General features: G+C 47.7%; 1 protein-coding gene across 4 annotated transcripts in view; it reads left to right on the top strand.

Annotated features, from left to right (window-relative positions):
• CTBP2 (C-terminal binding protein 2) overlaps positions 1 to 14,060 on the top strand; it is a 124,006-nt gene that overhangs the window by 49,894 nt on the left and 60,052 nt on the right. The window contains exon 1 of one of the 4 annotated variants that reach the window (XM_040562944.1): positions 12,326 to 12,522. The exons of 2 other annotated variants lie outside the window; for them this stretch is intronic. The gene's annotated coding sequence lies outside the window, so the exon portion shown is untranslated. Of the gene's footprint in view, positions 1 to 12,325; positions 12,523 to 14,060 lie in introns of those variants that run through there. One more of the 4 variants, XM_040562942.1, reaches the window with a different exon arrangement.

Raw genomic sequence — 14,060 nt, 5'->3', positions numbered from 1 at the left:
AGCATGCTCTGAGTTGTACAAAATCTGTTCTCTGACTGCAGCTTCTCTCCCAGTGAGGAGAGTCAGCTCATCTCAGTGCCTTTGTGTCTGCCTTGGCACTGCGGTTTTGTAGCCTTTTCCACCAGAGCATCACTGTAAGCAGCTCCTAGAGCTCTGCTCCTGGTCCATCCTGCCCCTGCCCTGCCCTGTGTCCTCCCTCACTGGTACCCGGTGTGCTCAGCCTCCAGAGGAGCCGCTGCCTGGAGGGGCCTGGAGCTCCTTCCCGGACTGAGGTCTCCTCAATTACAGCAAGCAAAATTGATTTGAATATTACATTTCCCCTACAAGGACCTCCTGCTAATTTCTGTGTTTTTCACAATTGCGTTTTCCTGTTTTTGTTTAGTTTTTTCATCTTTATCACCTCCCTGCTGCTGACTAAAGGAGCTGCACAACGGGGGAAAGTGTGACTAACTCGCTGCCTGCACGGGGGAAAGAGTGATACTGGCTCTGCACATGCTGGTGATAAATGCACAGAGTAAACAGAATGGAGAAGCGGAGAAAAACAGCTTTTTTTCCAACAATCTCTTTTTTTTTATACCGATGTTAGTCATTTCTTCCAGCAAACATAGGTTAAAACAACTTCCATCGTACTAAGATTTATTGCAGAAGCAGCAGTACCAGCTTCAGATTTGGGCTTCCATCTGGGATGGTTTTCACCGTTTCTTGTTGTAAGCTATGAGAAGGGGCGAAAAAGGTTTTCCCTCTTTCTTTTCAGTGTCTGCTTTCGTTTGGCAGCGAGTGCTGTAGATGCCATTGTGCTGCTTGTCCCCAGTGCCCAGGTCGCGGGACCACGTTTTCCCTTCATGAAGTGCTTCGGCAGAGCTGCTTTCATATTTTTCCTCCGAGTATCCCAGCGTGGCTTTGGAAAGCAAAGGGAAATCTGTTTTTTTGTGTGTAAACACAGTCCTGCGATGTTTATTCAATGTCTTTGTTTACTTTGAAAGTTAGTTCCATGCTAATGAATTTATAAAACCTACATTATCCATAAAACTGTCACAGGAACAAAATTTAGTAATAACTCAGGTAATGTATTTAAACCACTAGTGAGTTTGCTCTATCCTTGAGTTGATAAATTCTATGGCTTCATTTGGTAGGAATCAGCAATTTTATGTGGCAATTAATTTTAACAGCAATAGGGAGCCAAAGGACTAAATTTTTTACCCTTTCTTTTCTGCGCTTTTATGGGAATATTCTCGTGTTTAACATTCAGGTTGTGGAACTGGGAAGCAGTACGTGCACGGGTGAAACGTTGCTTTCCAGGCAGCCCAGCCGAGCTGCTCTACTCGCAGCGCAGTCTGCTGGCTAAACCACGCTGCGGGTTTCGGGTCTACAAGACGTGTCAGAACAAGGTCAGATGGCCCAGAACGTCTGTCCCCAGGATGTGTCTGCGCGAACTTGCTGGTTCTTGTTTTCAGCTGGGTACATCACCGCCGTTGGGGTGCCAAAACCGTGAACTCAGGGCAGGGGCTGGGAGATGAGTGCTGCTGAAGCATTTTGGTGCTTGTTTTCCCCTTCTGGTCTCCGATACCAATGCTGGAAAGGTCCCAGTTGTATGATGGGCTGCAAGCCTCTAGTTGTGTAGGATCCAATCTGGGCACCAAAAATGCCTACTTCTATGTTAGCTCCTACTCCCAGATTTATGTGGTGTTAGCAGGTCACTGTAACTTATCGTTCACATGTGTAACACCGACGGCGTTCCCAGCAGCCTGCAGAAACCAGCGTAGTTCCCCTAAAGCTGAAATTTGTCTTGTAGCAATAAAAAATATCAAGGGAGGTAATTTTAAGGGGATTTATTTATGATGTGGTTAAGTAACATCCACGTTCTGGTTTTTGCCCTTCATGAAAAGCGAGCTGAGCCATGGGGAGGATTTTGGCATAAGTGACCTTAGAGACCCCGTGGCCCGTGTCCGTCGGTGTGCTTTGGCAATCATCTGTGTTACGACTTTGTCAGTTCCCAAATGAGAGCGATGGCCCCGAAATGAGGTTCGTGAAAATTATGAGCAAGGTCGTGAGCCTGACGGAAATTTCATTTTGTCCGATATTTATTCTGCTGTTTGGGGTTGCGCAGAGTTACCGGTCTGTAAAATGAGGTCGCAGCCAGGAAAGAAAGTTTGGGAGCTGCTGCTTCAGAGCTTGGGTTGAAATTAATTATTTGTATACCTTGGAGGGTTGCACTGGTTTTTAAACAAGACAGCTGGGTTAGAAAAACAGTCTGAATTCATTGTGAAATACGCTGTGTGATGGCCAGCTTTTGAACCTTGCACTCCCTTGGTGCGCTACCAACCAGAAATTTCAAATTGGCTGCTTAAAATTGGCCATGTAGCCACCCAGATATTTCATCATGTTATTTCAGAAATCCCAGCGGCTCGATGCCGCAGGGTTGGGGAGCAGCTCATTGTAGTAGCAACATTTGGAAAAGTTGGTTCGGTTTAGTTGTGTAGCTTGCGTTATGGCCACAGATACTCAGGCAGCAGAAATGCTGATGCAGAAGGAAGGCTGGCCTGGCGAAAATGAGCTCGAGTGCATTTAAAAGAAGAAAAAGCCCAGCTGGTGTGGATTTGGATGTGAAAAATGCAATATCAAAGTGTCAGCTTTGTGGCTTCAAAAGCAAATATTATCTTAATTTTTCTAAGAACAGAATGCCTACAAAATAACACCATTGAAAACTAAAAAGCAGTATACTCCTCAAACACCAATTTTAAATGCCAACGATTCTTAATTTAAAGAAAAAAATCTACAGCAAAATTACCGTGTTTTTGTGCACAAAACCTATGGGTTGTCTGGAAAACAAACCCCAATAAAAGAGCGGTGCCAGGCACTTGCCTGTGCTTTTCACAGGGATTTCTCTATAGGGCTTCCTTCCCTGATAGCTCCCTCACCACCCGTTGCCTCTTCTCTCTGCTGATATACTCTCTGATCTCCCCGCCATCCTCTTGGCTGCTCTGGTTTGGTATGTATGGAGGGTTGTTTTTGAAGTGTATGTTTATGTGCAATCCATGTTCATAAAACTGAGTATGTATTCTTTCGAGTTGTGAAGTGCTGACTCTGGACATTTATTTGTTTTTCTACTTGTTGTTTCCTTTTGAAAAAGTCCCGGACAAATATTTAAAGGTGTTCTGCTTAGGCTTGAGTTGCTAATTAATTTCCAGGTCTCTGCATTTCGGGAATATTGTGTCGGGGGAGCAGGTGGGGAGCTGCATGGTGGCCCTGTGGGAGGGCACAGCAGGAGCATCCCTCTTCATGCCCGTGCCTGAAAGATGCCGCGTGGGCAGCCTCCAGTGGCTAATGCTGCTCGAGTTGCAAACTCAGCATTTGGTGGAGAAAGTTCTCTTCACCTCATTCTTATTGTTTGACTTGTGACTTTGTTATTGTCTGTTCTGGTTCCAAGGAGAAAAAGAAAAACCAAGAGAGGAAAGTGGGGTTTGGGTCCACTTCCTGTGCCGTGAGCAACCGTGCTCTGTGTTAGCTGCTGATAAGGAGGTCTTTAAACCCACAGGTTTTTAAACCCAGCACATGGTTGAACACCAGGGAAGATAGACGCTTTTTTCTGTCCCTAAAACAGCCATTCCCTGACAAAGCCTGGGCCTTTTTAGAGCAGTCCCTGCCAGTGCTGTTTGGCTGCAGGGAGAGATGCCCTCCGCTTAGGTGTGTGCGAATGTCGGGAAGTTCATAGATAACCTGCTACGTTTTGTGCCCCCGTGGAGCAGAAGGGGGTCTGGTGGTAGTCTGCATGCTGCTTCAACCACAGTTGTGCCCACATCTTTTAAAAACACATTCTGCTTTAAATGTACCCAAAGCCCTGTGATATTGCCTTGCCAGAAGCAAATCTCTTCAGCGGTCGCCAAAGCTGGCAGTGGTGGTGATGGCTGGCAGCTCCAGAGACAGCTTACTCCATCTCAGACTCAGCCTGCCACACATGATGGCACTCGTGGTTGCCATCTCTGCACTTGGTTTGAAATGCTGAAGCTTCCTTACTGCTCCTTCCTTCTCTCCCTCTCTCCCCTTAATTCCCCAGTTTTATGTACAAGCTTTGCATTTTTAGGGAACCGAAGCAATCGCTCATCTCCCTGGTTCCTTGGGTGGCACTGTGAGAAGACGTGGGGTGCATATGTTTATATTCACAAGTCACAGAGCTGCTGCATTCCTGCCATAGGTCCATGTTCACAACAATATTTTAAAGCCCACAGCCCTTGAGACCGTTCCTCCCTGCTAGCACTTAAGATGGTGTCTATGAGTGTTGGCAGACACGGCACTGGCCCTACGGCAGGCTGCCCCAGAGCAGTGATTGTATTTGCATGCTTCCTAGCAACTTTGTGTGTTGGTTCAATTACAAAGGCCTCGAAAAACGCACTCCATCTGGTTTTCCAACCCCAGATGCGACCACCCCAAAGAGTGATCTAATTCTTCTGTATTTAGACTTGAAAACTTCTCACCAGTTGGTGGTGCGGGAAATCAAATAAGAGTCCTTAGGAGCAATAAGATCCACATGCTGGCCTAATTGCACATGGAGCTAGACTGCTGCTCTTGCTCTAGCGTATTTGCAGTGCTGCTGTCAAAGGCGTATTGTTAGGCGAGGGGAAAACCCACAAATCTTAATCTGAGTAATAATGTAATGTGGCCCGATAATTAGCTGCTCATGATAGGGGCCCCTTGGTGTCTGGTGTGGTGCGTTGTGTGGCGTGGTGCCTTCTGCAGGAGCAGGCGGCCAGGTCGGCCTGGTCTGGAGACCATGCTTTGTGGAGGGGAACAGTTTCTTCATCTGCTTTTCAATATCATCATTTTTGTCTGCATTAGCTCATTTGGGAGTGTAGTTTTAAAGTGTTTTTTAAATTCGTGGGGAAAAAAAGCTGCAGCTTCGCACCTCTGCAGTCCGGTGTGGGAGGGCAGGATGCATGGTGGGGCCTGGATGTCCATGAGCAGGCTGCAGGAGGGGCAGAGCAGAAATGAGTGGGGTTATCGAGTGGTAGGACAATGCCACTCAACCTGTGCAGGAGCATATCATCTCCCTCACGTGCCCCACAGCAGAACGTCACTTGGTTGTGACAGTTTGTCTAAGCAGGGCCTGGGCTCAGAGCCGCATTATTTTGAGCTTCCCATCAGCCGCCAGTAATTCATCCTGCCTGGCTGCGGCCCTGCTTTCTTAAGCACGGGGAGCCCGACAGAGAGCGCCGAGGGAAAGTTTGAAACTACCTCCCTACGCCCTCAAAACTTCAGACCGAGTTCTGAAAACAAACGAGAGGCAACCAGCCTTAAATATCCCTTCTGTTGATTAGCGCACGCCCTGAATCATGCCAGGGCTTGTTTCGAAGCGGGGTTTCCTGTGGGAGCCCCCGCGCGCCTCGCAGGAAGCGCGGCCGGGCCTGCGGCCATGGACCTGCTCCCGCTGCCCCCTCCATCGGCGTGGTGACGCACGGCCATGCCCACGTGCTGCTGCATGGCTGCCACAGGGAGGCTGCCCGGCCTCCGGCCAGCGCCGACGGTGAGCGCAGGAGACAAGGCACGGCCCCAGGAGACCCGAGCTGTGTCAACAAATTAAGTCGGTGCTATTTTAAGCCGCTCTGTACCTAACACTTCCTGTTTTTCAGGAGAAACTTCTTGTTTTTTTGCTTTTATGTTGATGGATTTATTTTAACGGCTTGTTCCTGAAGAAAGGAGTTGTGGGGTTGGGTTTTTCTGTTGTTGTTTTGTTTTGTTTTGTGTTTTTTTCCTGGTTCTCTTGAAGTGTGCAGGTTGGTGGCCCATGAGAAAGGAAGAGGGCGGCAGGAGGACTTCGGGGGGGAGGAGGGCCGGGCTTGGCGGCCGAGTGCGCACGGCCTGGTCGCCAGGGTTATTTTGGGGGTTTTTGGGGGCAGTGAGGGGTCCTGCTGGAGGTAGGCTGCCAGTCAGAAGACCACAGCGATGTTTTCGTACTTTCATTAACACTAAGTTAAGCCATGTGTGGTTCTCTTTCGAGGAGTGTTGGCCTAACCAGTAAGGACAAAGTAAATAGCGTTCATTTCCTGCTGACCTTTTAACACGAACAGATGTTTTCTCTTACAAGTACCATAGGCCACTTCAGTCACTGACCTCATCAAGTGGGCTGCTGCCATTTTCATACTCTGCAGTCTCTAAAACTTCCTTTTTAACCCATTTTGCTGAGCCCTGCCTGCAGAAATGGGTCTCCCTCCTTGGTCACAACCCATGTGCCTTTAACATTTTTAACTTTCTTCTCTCTGGATGAACCAACGACTTCCTCCTCATTTTTGTCCTCCATGGAGGATGGCAGATGTTTCCTCTGATGGGCTCTATCAGGCTGCCCGGGGGAAATGAGTTTCCCTTTATACTATTTTCCCTAGCTGCCCTCTCGTGGGTTGGACTTGCAGCCCCCACAGCTGGAGCAGTAAGTCTGTCACCCTTATCCTTGTTTATGTTTTTTGATCAGAACGAAGGGGTCTTGGAGTCACCTCAAGGATCGAAAAATGATCAGGTCGCAGTGGCAGAGCTGAGGCTTTCATCAGTGGGATTTCCCTTCAGTGCTTATTGCACCTTTGTGACCACCCTGGCATCTGCTGGTGCCTCCTCTGCAGCCCCGTGGATCTTGGTCCTGCCCAAGGAGTCAAAACATTATTTGTCCCATCCCCAGGCTGCTCTGCTTGGAGATCTCCTGGCCTTGCTTTTTTTGCCATGCGGTCTTCCCTACTGCATCTCTAGATCTGCTGCTGCAGATGGTGCTGGTTGGAAATCTGTGCAGGACTTGAAGCTGTTTGGGAAGCAAATGTGGTAGGAATGAGCAGTGAAGCTTGCTCATTCCTGCCGCCTTTTAATTTGCTTTTGACCAAAGGATGTTCAAGTCTGAGCATGACTTGTGTGTTTAAGAATACCAGAGATACCAAGTTCATCCAGGAGACACTTAAAGGAAGTTTCTTTGCTGGCTGTCCTGGCCAGAGCCTGCTTGCTTCAGGCAGTCCTTCATGGAGGGTATGGGGACAAGTTCTGGAGTGAGGTAATGGGGGAGAGAGATGTGGTGGCAGGCTGGTGTACATGGAATGCATTTGGTTCAGACGTTCACGCATTGGTGAAGAGCCTCTTTCCAAAGTTGATGTTGCAGTAGAGTCTTGTCTGGTGGCATGAAGCAGGGTGAGGTGTCTCTATGTCTGGGATGAAAAAAGCACAACTCCGGTACCTGGAGACCAGTTTATTATGCATGGCGTGCTGCTTGTGTTCCTGAGTAAGTGGCATTCAGTTTGGAGAGCAAAGCCTTCAGTCTTCTTTTGGCTTCAAGTGGGGAGCACTGGAGATAGGAAAAAATACTGGTGTGATTTTCAGTTATTGAGTTATTCCATCTGGAAAGGGATGTGTATAAATTTAAAGGTCATGGAATTAGCTTTATAGACTATTTTTTTAAAATACATATTGAATGTAGGTTGATAGAGATTCCCAGAGATAGAGATTTGTTTGCTGTTTTTTGGCCTTTCCTTGAAGCATTTTGTTGTTGTTGTTATGCATTCCATCTTTATTTTAGTAGTCTCCATATGTATTTAGTTCAGAAGTTTTACTTCATGAGTTCTGATTTCTATCCAGAGCAGTGGGTCTATGCCGGACAAATAAGAAGCAAAGAAAAAGTTTTCTGTGGCTCAGGTTCCCCTTCTTTTCCTGTTCAATTAAAAAGAGAAGTATTCAGAGTCTTAAAAATTCCCTAGTATTACCCAAACATGACCATCTTTATAGTTTCAAGTTTAGAGAAAATGACTCACAGGCATTTTTAGTAAAGGATTGCTCAAAATAGAGTCAAGTATGATTCATATTAGCAAATCAAGACACAACAGAAGCAAGAAAAAAGCCTTTAACTTGACACTTGCCCTTCCGGATGGGTGCATTGTTAAGGGGATGGCTGAGATTTCCCCTCTGCATGTGACATCTGGCAGCAAGGGGAGCAGGGTGCGGGGCATTTGGCAGCTGTGGATGCTCCTGAGCTGTCACCTGCCTGTTTCTGGGGCAGCTGGGGCGCGAGGTGGGCAGGAGCTGTGCATGGTGCGACCTCTCCTGCGATGGAGCACATCCTCTCTCAGTCCCAGTTCAGTCTGTCTTGCAGGTTATCTGCTGAAGGCTTCCTGGGCGGATTGGACAAAATGGTCCTGTGATTCTGGGATTGCATCTCTGCCTTAATGGTAGGAATCCTGCCGCCCTTGTATATTGATTTTTATCGGTCAGTGTAATTAGGCAATACCTAATTGTTGTGGGCACTTATGAAGATCAACCCTTTGAGTCTGAAGTTGAAGACCGTGAAGTCTGTAGTTGGGTGCCTCTCACAAAGACACCAGGCTTTCACCCACCGGTGTTCACACCTTATGTCCAGCACTGTGCTGGGCTGCTCTAAATTTTGAGGTCAACATGGCAAGAGAGATGTCCCATCTACAGCAGTGTGCTGCTTGTAGGGACTTTAAAAGAGGAGCCAGTCTCTTTGGCTCTACCTGAACGCAAGGGGCATTCACAAAGCACGCTTGTAATACAACCCTTGTGAGAAGAATTGTTTAACAAATAGCCAGATAATCTAGTTTGCCTTTTCTGCAGTGTTTTAGTTTGCCCTGCGCTGGCAGTCAGCCTTTCCCAGGTTTAACCTTGCACAGAAGATTTTATCTCGCAATCCTGCGGAGACGGCTGCTGATTGTGGAAAACATCACGAACTTAGCGAGTGGATTACTGAGCAAAATCGATTTTATGTGGTACATTCATATGCTGAAAGGCAACATAATAGCGTCTGCTTTGCTTCCACACCAGCGAGGGGGAAGCACCCCAACACATGCTGGAGACCCTGTGTGAGCCCGAGAGGCACCGGTGTGTTTTGGAGCACGTTCATCGCCGACCTAATTCTGATGGCGTCGTTTTGGCTGACTGAGCAGGACCTGCCGAAATGCCTTAGGTGCATGTGCTGGTGTGTATGTTGTGGCTGTTTTTACCTACGTGTTAAACATTCCCCGTGAGCAATGAGAGCTGAGACCTTGCCCATGCTCCTTGCAGCTCCTTTGGTTGATGTATGGTGTTTTCCCTCCTTTTTGTCAAAGTGTCCTCTGCTCCAGAGGTAATGCAATTGCTATGCAGTGCCGTGCAAATACTCTTCTGTATTTGTATCTCTTTTCTATTTAATTATGCTGTATAAATGTCCTCAGTAAATTTGATAAGTTGGGTGAAGGATATTGATTTTCGAGTCTCTCTCGTGCAGGGCTCCTTGCAGCAGCCGTTCACCAGGCCTGTTTCCTGAGGAGGTTTTGAAGGTTCAGCAGTTAAGTAGTTGCAGGATAACAAAGGAATTTCTCTCCTCTCCTGGCTGAGCTGCTGATTGCAGGGAAGAGGAAACATTAGTGTTGGGTGGTGGTTTTTTAAGCCTTCGACTCATGTCATCTGTAAAAGCAGGTGGGAAGAGAGATGGAGATGCAGAATAGGCCTGTAACAATTCGCCTATCACAAATAATTCCTGCTGCCAGCTCTGGGAAGGAATGAGAGGGATGCTCTGGTGCGGGACGAGGTCCGGGGGCAGCAGTGGGGGTCCCTGGGGTCCCCCCTTTCCCCTGCATCGCCCCTGATGGCAGCAGGAGCAGGAGGCAGAGCCGGCGGGTGTGCAGGGAGGCGGGAGGAGGGAATTTGGAGGGTTAAACCAGGAGGACCAACAGCCTATTTTTAACGGCAGTTTTGAATGTGAAGTGTCACTGATGTTAAAAAAAGCTCCTGGTAAATAGTGGGGAAGATGCACACGATAGTGGAAAGCCAGCTGCAGCTTTTTGAGCCGGTCGCTGCTGTTTGGGAAGAGGCTGTGAGCACTTGGTTAAGTGTTAATGTTTTAATTTTTCTTTTCTTGGCCTGAGGTCTCCCTACACGAGGGAATTCCTTTAAACCATGCTTAGCTTTCAGCCTTTTAAGATTATTTTTGCTCTTCAAGAGGAAAGGAAGGGAGAAATGTAGATATTTGTGCACTTTCCCATTGCACTCGCTCTCTTTTCATTCTCTTGGAACATAAAATGTTTTCCTTTCCTTTTTTTTTTTTCTTGAAAATTAGACCCTGATCTTTTCTGGCTAATTTCCATCTATTTCTCATACAGGTTTTTAGCCTTGATCTGTAATGCAGGCCTGTGGCTGTTCTTGATAAAACTTTGGTCCCACCGGGGCTTTCATTTACAAATCCCGATTTTCAGTAGCAAATCGCTTTCTGCAAACGTCCCCTCTCGGAGCCAGCCGCGTGCGCCCCCAGGTTGGGGGGGTCCCAGCATTTCCTGCATCCTCCTGCTCGCTGCAATGCCCTGGGAGGCCAAAGCCACTGAGGCCTCTCGTGGCAATCCGTGGAGTTGTGCATCCCCTGGCAGTGGCCGCTGCTGTCTGTCGTGTCACCGATCTGCGCATGAAAGAGACCCCGAGTAGGTGTTGCGACAATAAACCATAACAGCTCTATAGGAGCTGTCACAGTTCATTGCATCAATAATCTGTGTATTAAGGAGTCCCGAGCAGGCCTTGGCACACAATGGACCGTTATGGCTCCAGATGAGCCTGTGTAAATTTAGGTCAATAACCTGAGTGTTGTTAACTCCCAAAATAGCTTTCATACAGCAAACTGGCGAGGCTTATAAGAAAGATGTGTAGATTATGCAAACCTGTGGTGGCCGCAGAGGATGCTCTGACTTACTGCTAAAGGTTAGTGGTGGGAGAATTATTTCATTTTATTTATGGCTGTTATCTAAACCTCTCTCCGCTCGCTTTGTTCCCTCCTTCCCTCTTCTTTCATCCCTCTGGAAATTAAACTGCCTGAGCGATGCTGCAAGAGCAGCAAAGGTGAGGCGCAGAGGGAGGGATGGCTGGGGAGCCCAAACCCCCCAAAAAGGCTTTTGCCTTCCCCAAAAGCCACCCTCTGGCCTCATCCCTGAGCCGTTCCCGATCCAAACCCTGGTCCTCGATGCCCCAGCACCCGGCTGGGCTCTCCTCCTCTGTGCCACTGGTAGCATCCTGCTCCTGCCTCTGTCCATCCCTTCCCTTAGACCTTTTTGTACGTAGGCGGTGGGGAGAGGAATGCCTCCGGCACAGGAAGGAGACCGCTTTGCGTTGCAGGAGCATGCCTGAATGGGGACGTGGCCTTGAACTCTTGAACTCTTTTTTTTCTGTGGAGTAAAACTACTGTGTACCTGAAAACAGGACTTAGTCCAATGGAAAGAGGTAGCAAAGAGGGAACAGATCTCGGGCCGCAAGGAACAGGGTTTTCCGCATTTCCATTCTGAGATTTTCCATTTCACCAGCAGTTGGGCAGCAAAAGATGAATTAGCCGAGCTGTTAAAGGTATTACATCTGTTTGCCCCTTCAGAGACTTGCTAGAACATATTTTCTTCGATGATAGTAGTAAGTGGTACAAACAAAACACAGTTTTCCCCTTTGAATATTTCTTTACACAGAGCATCATCTACATAAGAAAAAAAAAAAAGTATGTTAAGCAACACGAATAGCTTCAGGCTATTTTATTTCATGTTGCTAAATAAGTCAATGCAGATGAGGACTTTTTATGTAAGAGTGCCTTGTAAATATAAGTGCTCAGATAAGAGCAAATTACAGCTCCAAAGATCTGGAGACAAGAGGGTGTTACTGCTCCTTCCTGCTGTTCCCAGTCCAGGCGAGCTCCCAGGGCAGGCTCTGATGGAAAAGAGTTTGAGATACCTGTGACACACTGAGCAACACGGGGAGTTTGTGCCGTGCGGGGCAGTCTGACACCAACCCACAGCAGCTTTAACCCAGCAGTTAAAAACCCAGGGCAGGAGGCGGGTGCCGCAGCGGGACAGGCTGCGAAGCAGGGGTTACTATTTTACTATTTCTTTCATTTAGGAGTGATACGGAACCAAAGTCTTGAAGGAGTTGCAAAGACAAATGGTTTGGGTTTCAGGGTCCTTGAGCATGTACATTAGACAGGTGGGACACCGCGGGCACCCAGAGTGCTGAAAGTGTTAATATCCCGTCTCCTTTCGGTTGTTTTGCCGTTGCTGCACTTGCTGTTATGAACTTGCGAGTATATTGGAAGTATAGACTAAAAACAAATATTTAACCAAATTCCCCACCCTGGGGCTCGGCAAACCATGCAGGACAGGCGTGATGGTGCCGTGGGGAGCCCCAAAGCACCCGGCCACCACCCGGCCAGCCCTGTCGTGGGCTTGGAGGCCGGCAGCAGGGGCATGCTGGTGGGAGAGACGGGCAGCTTGACGGGGGTGGGAGGATGTGGCTCCCGGCCACGTGGAGATCTTGGTATGCAGCTCGCACTCAGGAAGTTTGGCCACCCTGATTACAAACATGCGTGTGTTTGGAGATGGATGGTGAGATATTTGTCTCTTTCCTAATTTGATTTGTATTTAGATGGAGGGAGGAAAAACACCAGAGCAGGGAAGTGGGCGGCTTTGTGTGGTTTCCTAGCCAGCAGAAGCTGAAAACGGATTACAGTTCACATTTAGGGGCACGGTAGTAACTCGAAGGAGCCATCTGAAGGTAAGTGGCCGTGCCCTACCTCCTGGCAGGGAGGAAGTTGAATTTGCCTTTGTTTTGCTCTGGAGACAGATGGGCTCTCCCCTCTGGCTCCAGAGATGGATAGCTGTGTTGAGACACAACTTGATATTTTTCTCAGTTAATCATTTTTGAACTTAAAACATAAACTGCTGTTTGAGAGGGCAAAAAGGATGAGATTTGCTGTGTCGGAGTTAGGGAGGGGGAGGAAGTGAACTGAACAAAACCAAGCCTTGGAAGCAACAATAGCTGCGCGCCGAAGTGTTTATATAACCAGGACTTTTTATCATAGCTATTTCATCTTATTTTCCTCTTGTCCTTGCTCTTGCTTGCTCATCTATATACAGCATATGGAAAGGTTGAAAAGTGGCAATTACTAAATGAGAGCAGACAGAAACGGTTCTCCAGCAGCTCCAGATGGGGGTTAGCGATGCTGTTCACAAGCTGTGCGCCCGCGCTTCACTCTGCAGTATAAAATGCCCTCTAACGGCCAAATAACCACATAACTCATCCAACAGACCCGCAAACACTCATTTTTCTAGGGGCTTCTAATCTGGCTGTGCAGATTTTGGCGTGGTGCTGAATTACTGCTTGAGCAGAGGAGAGCTTTTGGTTGTCCAGATGTAAAACCAGCGAAGGTTCGTCTCTCCAGCATTAGCCTTTGTGATTAGTGAAAATAAGTACAAGTAATTGAGAAATGCTGGTAAAATGTGGAATGAGATTTTATTTTTCATCACGGCAGGGACCTCAGGAGACCGTAAGATTATTTCTGTATCGTTTCCTCTTGTTTATTTGAAAAGTTAAAGGTAGTTTCCCAGCCAGTTATGTGCTGTAGGGCGCGTTATCGGTGTCAGATACTTAGAAAAACAAGATAAGAGAGGTTAAAGGAGGCCCATGATTAATTAGCAGATGGATTAGGTGCTCTTGAAGCTAAGTGGATAATTTGGATCCAGCTCCTGGTTATTGTTTTGCCCACCACTGGGCTCTTGCAAACTGTCGGTGCAGGATGAGCAGGGCATCGACCTGCCTCACGCCTGATGGCAGAAAGAGAGATGACATTTATTTTCTTTAAAGCAATTTTCTTGCAGCCTGTTTGGGCTGCCTGTTTGTGATTCGCTGTAGGAGTGAAAGGAGTGCCGGTTCTGGTATTGCCTGGCTGAACTTGAGAAGTCACCGAGGAGCTACAGAGGGCTGTCTCTGGCTGCCAGGGGGGCGTACCTGGATCTCCCGGGGAGACTTCTTTTCTCTAAGCCAGTCATTAATGCTGGAAGTAAAATAGGAGCAAAATCTAGGGATCTCACTCCCTTCTTTTTCGCACCACGGCTGTTGTGGCAACTTGAATATTGCCATTTCAGCAGGTCTTCATAGCGTCTGCCTTGCTAGCGAGAACCCAACCTGGAACACAGTTCGCAACCTGCAACACAGTTCTTAAAGAAACTTGGGAAAAAAAAGTCCAGATCCAACCAAAAACCTCCCTCATACTTTCTGCATTGTCAAGATGGAAAGGAGAGAGGTTGTTACGA

Source organism: Cygnus olor, chromosome 7 (genome assembly GCF_009769625.2).
Source record: "Cygnus olor isolate bCygOlo1 chromosome 7, bCygOlo1.pri.v2, whole genome shotgun sequence".
In the NCBI taxonomy this organism is placed as follows: Eukaryota; Metazoa; Chordata; class Aves; order Anseriformes; family Anatidae; genus Cygnus; species Cygnus olor.
This window is presented reverse-complemented; position numbering and strand designations above follow the sequence as displayed.